The following is a 6,640-nucleotide window of genomic DNA, read 5'->3' as shown; positions in this document are numbered from 1 at the left end:
CTAAAGATTGCCTGAGCTTCGATTTCCTTAAGCGTCTTCCCCAGCCTAGCATAGTCTCTCAATACTTTCCAGCGAGAATCTAGCCGTATCATTTGTTCCCACATGAAGGATAATTAGGGGGATTCTTTCCTGCTCCCTTTAGGATCCTTCTCCACCTCAGGTCTACATCCTGTAACTTAGCACCTGGAAGACAGCACACCCTTCTATTCTCTGGATCAGCTCTGGTTACAGGCTTGTCTATTCTTCTCAGTAAAGAGTCCCTGATCACATAGATCTGCCTTTTCCTGGTGACAGTGCTATTTTCCAGTCTATCCCGTTCCCTCTGGCTGCAAGTTCTTTCCATTCCTATTCTCCCTTGTAATCCTCTTTAACCCATCCTGTATCCTCCTGGGGCTCATATTCGGTGTAGTCTCTATTGACTCTTCCCCTTTTCCTATAGGACTAGCCGCTCTTCTCTTCTTCCTTGCCCTTCCACCTTCAGTGACTACCTGCTGAGCTCCTTCTTCATTTTCCAACTCTGCAAACCTGTTCTTGAACTCTATTTCTCCTTCACTAGCCCATCTTTTCCTCTGTCTGGTTCTTTTAGTCACATGCTTCCACTGACCACTTTCCTCACCCAGTCTCCCCTCAGAATTCCTCAGTCCTGCTTCCATCTGCAAGTCTGAGCTTTTCCCTTCAGATACCTCATGTCTTTGCTCCATAATCTGCTCGAACCCCTTTCTAAACTCAACCAGCCTTTCCACCTGCATTTTCCTTCATCAGCTCTATCAGATGGCATTTCATGCAGACAAAACTCTTACCAGGTACCCCCTCCAGGATCACGTACATACCGCAGCTTCCACATCCAGTCATCTTCATTGTGTCTTCCACTACATGAGTCACTCCCACTGCTGCCTCTGTATCTGTCACAGCCTTCCCACCTAAATCCTGTTAATCTTCTCCTCCAACAGAACTCCCACTCAAACTCCCCTGTTTACAGCTCTGTTTGCTAGCTCCTGTGCCACTGCAGCTGTCTGTGTTAAGGGGAGAGGCAAGAATTCAAACAATTTGGGTTCAGTCTTGCCCCAAATTCTCCCCGCAAACTTGAGCAAATTATTTCAGCTCTCTGAGCTTCAGTTTCCACGTCTGTAAAATGGAGAGTAGCCTCCCACCATTTGCCTATTTAGCCTTTGAGCTTTTTGGGACAATGATTCTCTGTCACTATGGGCATGTCTACACTGCAGTTAGACACTGACGGCTGGCCTGTGCCCACTGACTTGGACTCACACGGCTCAGGCTGTAGGGTTGTTTAATTGTGGTGTAGATGCTATGGCTTGGGCTGCAGCCCAAGGTCTGGCACCCTCCCACCTTGCAGGGTCCTACAACCCGTCTCCAGCCCGAACCCAGACATCTACAATGAAACAGCCCCTTCATCTGAGCCCTGTGAGCCCAAGTCATCTGGCATGGGCCAGCTATGGACTTTTTAATGGCAGTGTAGACATACCCTTGGTGTCCGTTCAGCACCTGTCAAATGGGGACTCTGATCTTGGTCAGTGTCTGTGCAGAGCCCTGCACAACAGGGGGCCTGATCTCTGTCGGGGGCTCTGCAACTCTCGGCATTACAGGATCCCTGATTTTGTTTGGGGACTCTGCCGCATCTGGCAAAATGTGGGGCCAGGATCTCTGTCAGTGTCTGCGCAGTGCCCAGTACAGTGGTGGGGCAAGATCTCGGTGGGGGTCAGTGCAGTACCAGGCCCAACAGGGACACAGATCTCAGTCGAGGTCTCTGAAGTGCCCAGCACAATAGAGGCACTGCCTGGCACAAAGGGAGCCGTGATCTCGCTCCAGGTCTCCGTCTTCCCTGGCGCAATAGGGGACCTGATGTGCTGAGCGCTGTGGAGACACCAACTGACAACAGGGGCGTAGATCTCAGTTGGTGTCTCCGCAGCGCCCAGCACAACAAGGGGGTCTGACCTCACTTGGGGTCTCCGCAGCGCCCGGCAGAACAGGACCCAGATCTCACTTGGGGTCTCCGCAGCGCCCGGCAGAACAGGACCCAGATCTCACTTGGGGTCTCCGCAGCGCCCGGCAGAACAGGACCCAGATCTCACTTGGGGTCTCCGCAGCACCCGGCAGAACAGGACCCAGATCTCACTTGGGGTCTCCGCAGCGCCTGGCACAATGGGAGCCTGATTTCACTTTGTATTGATGCAGGGCTTGGCACAACAGGGGCCCGGAGATCAGTCAGGATCACTGTAGCACCTGGCACAACAAGGTCCCTGCTGCTCTCTGTAGGGCTCTCTGCAGTTCCTGGCACAACGAGTACCCCAAACTTGGTCAAGGTTTGTGCAGTGTCTGGCACACTGGGGCACCTGATCTCAGGCAAGGCCTGAGCCATGCTCAATACGATTAGAACCCTGATCTCAGTTGGACACCTGGAGAGAAAAGCGGGAAGATTTTCAAGAATTTGATATCAGTATTTCAGAATTGAGGAAAAAATGGGGCACAAACTAAATATTTGCCAATATAAGAGAGAAGCACCAAGATCTGGGGAGATTTTGTGTCACCATTCAACAGTTCAAAAGAAAAGAGGGGAAATTTGAGGGGATTATACAGCAATATTCAAGCAACAACAGAACGGGATGGATTCTTTTTGCCTCATATTCACCTGGCCAGCAGGGAGCCCTGGGTGATGTCCCTTTCACAGGGGAAAGGAGTGGGGCTGGAGTCAGGTGGTCACTGGCTGTGGGGAGGGGCTGGCAGTGGGGTCTGTGACTAGCAGGCGGTAGGGGCGGGGGCTGCTGGATTGGGTGGGGGAAAGTAGCTGGGACTGGGAAACCTGGGGCCGGGCAGTCTCCATGGGCAATGCTTGCTCCTCCCTTCCCTTCCTGCGCCTTTCCATGCCCCGTTGCCAACAGAGAATGGCCCCCCCAGCCCAGCCCAGCCCAGCGTATCAGGGCTCTCCCAGCCTCTGCCCATTTCAGAAATCACTCAGGGAAACATTTCCACCTAAACGAGGACAAAACACTGCAGGGAAAAATGGGGGGGAACACCCCCAAACCTGATATTTGAACTAGACACTGGAGAAGTGAAGAGCAAATGGGGGAGGTTTAGATTGGATATTAGGAAAAACTTTTTCACTAAGAGGGTGGTGAAACACTGGAATGCGTTACCTAGGGAGGTGGTAGAATCTCCTTCCTTAGAGGTTTTTAAGGTCAGGCTTGACAAAGCCCTGGCTAGGATGATTTAACTGGGACTTGGTCCTGCTTTGAGCAGGGGGTTGGACTAGATGACCTTCTGGGGTCCCTTCCAACCCTGATATTCTATGATTCTATGAAATGGGGTACAATCGGTGGAGGAGAACAGAGAAGAACTTCTCAGGCAATTGAGAGAAAAGCGGCGGGGGGGGGGGTCACCGTGGATTGTGATCTTTGCTAACTAGAGAGAAAGGGGGAAGGACCGGAAAGGATGGTATCACCCGCGGAGAGGGCAGCGGTAAATCCGAGGGGATCTCAGACCCCATCTTCTCGGCGGCCACCTGCTCTTCTCCTCTTCCTCCAATTTCCTAACTGTACAGACATTTTTTCCATCCGCCCCTTTTCCCACGTCTCCCTCCTTTTCCTCCCAGCCCGGGCTCACTTCCCCCCTGCCCGGCAGCCCCCGCCCAGCCACACACAGGGACCCCAGGAGAGGCTGGTCCCCTCCCCCCGGAGCCCCCCAGGGCAGAGCCTGCCCGGGCCGGGGGGCGTTGGGCTCCTGCGATTACAGCAGCTCCGAGCCCCCGCGGGCGCGGGACCCCAGGGAGCAGATCCCGGCGCTGCGAGATGCCGGGTCCCCCAGCCGGGTCTCGCTCCGGTACCTGGAGGTTGCAGCTCCGCGGGGGGGGCAGAGCCCAGGCCGGGCACAGGTGGGGGTCTCTCCCCGGCTCAGACCCCGGGTGTCAGCCCGGCCCCGCAGCCTCACGGGGGAGTCCACCGCAGCGCGCACGCAGCAGGGTCAGACCCCACCCCCTGCTCAACGTCACTTCCGCTCCAGGGAGAGTCAGAAACTACATCTCCCAGCCTGCCCCGCGGGGGCTTCCGCCCTCTCCAGCCCAGGTAAGGGGGGGCCTAGGGATCAACCTGCTTCCCCCAACCTGTCCTCCCCTCCCCTCGCAGAGAACCCCCCAGCCCCGCCTCGCGGACCCGCCCCCGCCAAGCGGCCCCTCCCCCCGGCGCCTTCTCGCTTCGCAGGTGAACTCTCGTGTCCCGGGGGGCGTGGCCTGGTCCCTGGCGGCCGCGCCCCTCGGCCGGGCGCTGCGCTGCGCTGCGCTGCGGGGGAGCTTCGGCCCCGGGGTCTCTGGGGTCCGGGCAGCGCCCCTAGGAACGGCCCCCCGCGGGTCTGACCCCCCCCACTGTCCTGCCTTCTCCCGGGTCCGACTGGCCTCCGCCCCGTGACCCTGCCCCCCCCCGACCCCGACCGCCTCCCCGGTCCGTGGCCCGCCTCCCCCGGGTCCGACCCCCCCCCCGACCGCCTCCCCGGTCCGTGTCCCGCCTCCCCCGGGTCCGACCCCCCCTCGACCGCCTCCCCGGTCCGTGTCCCGCCTCCCCCGGGTCCGACCCCCCCCCGCCCGCCTCCCCGGTCCGTGTCCCGCCTCCCCCGGGTCCGCCCCCCCCCCGACCGCCTCCCCGGTCCGTGTCCCGCCTCCCCCGGGTCCGACCCCCCCCCGACCGCCTCCCCGGTCCGTGTCCCGCCTCCCCCGGGTCCGACCCCCCCCACGACCGCCTCCCCGGTCCGTGTCCCGCCTCCCCCGGGTCCGCCCCCCCCCCCGACCGCCTCCCCGGTCCGTGTCCCGCCTCCCCCGGGTCCGACCCCCCCCCCGACCGCCTCCCCGGTCCGTGTCCCGCCTCCCCCGGGTCCGACCCCCCCCCGACCGCCTCCCCGGTCCGTGTCCCGCCTCCCCCGGGTCCGACCCCCCCCCGACCGCCTCCCCGGTCCGTGTCCCGCCTCCCCCGGGTCCGACCCCCCCCCGACCGCCTCCCCGGTCCGTGTCCCGCCTCCCCCGGGTCCGACCCCCCCCCGACCGCCTCCCCGGTCCGTGTCCCGCCTCCCCCGGGTCCGACCCCCCCCGACCGCCTCCCCGGTCCGTGTCCCGCCTCCCCCGGGTCCGACCCCCCCCCGACCGCCTCCCCGGTCCGTGTCCCGCCTCCCCCGGGTCCGACCCCCCCCCCGACCGCCTCCCCGGTCCGTGTCCCGCCTCCCCCGGGTCCGACCCCCCCCCGACCGCCTCCCCGGTCCGTGTCCCGCCTCCCCCGGGTCCGACCCCCCCCCGACCGCCTCCCCGGTCCGTGTCCCGCCTCCCCCGGGTCCGACCCCCCCCTCATGTGAATGGTGTGGGTGAGGGGGGGAAATTATTACTGTTTATTGAACTCTTCCTCACAATCCCGTCAAACTGTCCAACTACTCTCACTTAACATAAACTCTCTTCAGATCCAGGTGTTTTTCTCTCATTATCAAATGTTTCTTTTTAGACCTATTTCTTCCTGGTTCTGAAAGATGGATATAAAATGTCCTAGTGGCACCTTAGAGACTAACAAATTTATTAGAGCATAAGCTTTCCTGAGCTACAGCTCACTTCATCGGATGCATTGAAAGCTTATGCTCTAATAAATTTGTTAGTCTCTAAGGTACCACAAGTCCTCCTTTTCTTTTTTCTTGAGTTGTGTAGAATATGTTCCGCTGATGTCATTAGGTGTAATGCATGTTCAATTTCTCCCCCCTTCCTTATTTGTATTTCCTCTCCCTACTAATGTTGGGATGTGCTCCTGTAGGTGAGTGTATTAATTATCTCATCTTGGTATCACATGTGTCAATACGTTGCCATGGTCGGCTGGTGTCTTTACAGATGAAATTCCCCCTTAGATGCTCTATTTCCAGTTCCCCAAACCTTAGGGGTGACCCTTAGGCCATTTATCTGTGCCAGAGTTCATAGACCTTAAGCCTTATGCTAACTGCTGGTGCCAGCGTTGTACAGGAGACAGGCTCGTGGGTTCCTTGCATTACTTCTGCATAAAAATAAATGCTAAAGCTAGCTATATGGGCTACATTGATAGTTAATTTACCACCCAATAACGTTTATAAGTAGCTCTAGTTTCTCTCTCCAATGTGCATTGCTTTGCATTTAGAAAGATAAGGTGATATCTTTTTCTGGACTCACTTCAGCTGGTAAGAGAGAGACATTTCTGAGTTATACAGATCTCTTCTTCAGGAGAATATCCTAAAAATTTGCCCTCCTTTCTCTCTAGTTATCTATTTCTAATTTAATATTCCCTGAGATTTTTTCCATGTCTCACTAATAATAAAATATTAACATAAAATATCCTCAGATTTTGACCATTTCTCAAATTTTTGAAGTTTCCCATTTTCTCTCAATTTGTCAAATAACAATATGAAATTCACTCTCATTTTATCTCTTTACCTACTATTGATATAAAATTCTTCACATTTTTTCACTTTGAGCTCTACTTTGTGAAAATTGATCCAAAACTGTCCAGATTTCTGCCCTTTTCTCTTTAATGACTTAACAGACATCAGCTGTCAGATTTTGTCTTTTTCCATGTAATTATCAAATGTCTGTTAAAGCATCTCGTGTTTGGAGACGTTCCCATGTTTAGTTGCAGAG

At 56.5% G+C, this 6,640-nt stretch overlaps 1 protein-coding gene across 3 annotated transcripts in view; it reads right to left on the bottom strand.

Annotated features, from left to right (window-relative positions):
• The window catches only part of LOC119840976 (zinc finger protein 883-like), a 104,946-nt gene extending 100,964 nt beyond the window's left edge, over positions 1–3,982 (bottom strand). The window contains exon 1 of one of the 3 annotated variants that reach the window (XM_043495335.1): positions 3,839–3,982. The gene's annotated coding sequence lies outside the window, so the exon portion shown is untranslated. The remainder of the gene's footprint in view (positions 1–3,838) is intronic. The other 2 variants (XM_043495346.1, XM_043495329.1) reach the window with 2 other exon arrangements.
• Between the last annotated feature and the right edge of the window lie 2,658 nt (positions 3,983–6,640).

This window comes from Dermochelys coriacea, chromosome 12 (genome assembly GCF_009764565.3).
Source record: "Dermochelys coriacea isolate rDerCor1 chromosome 12, rDerCor1.pri.v4, whole genome shotgun sequence".
In the NCBI taxonomy this organism is placed as follows: domain Eukaryota; kingdom Metazoa; phylum Chordata; order Testudines; family Dermochelyidae; genus Dermochelys; species Dermochelys coriacea.
Note: the sequence above shows the minus strand (reverse complement) of the source record. Positions and strands in the feature narration are given on the sequence as shown.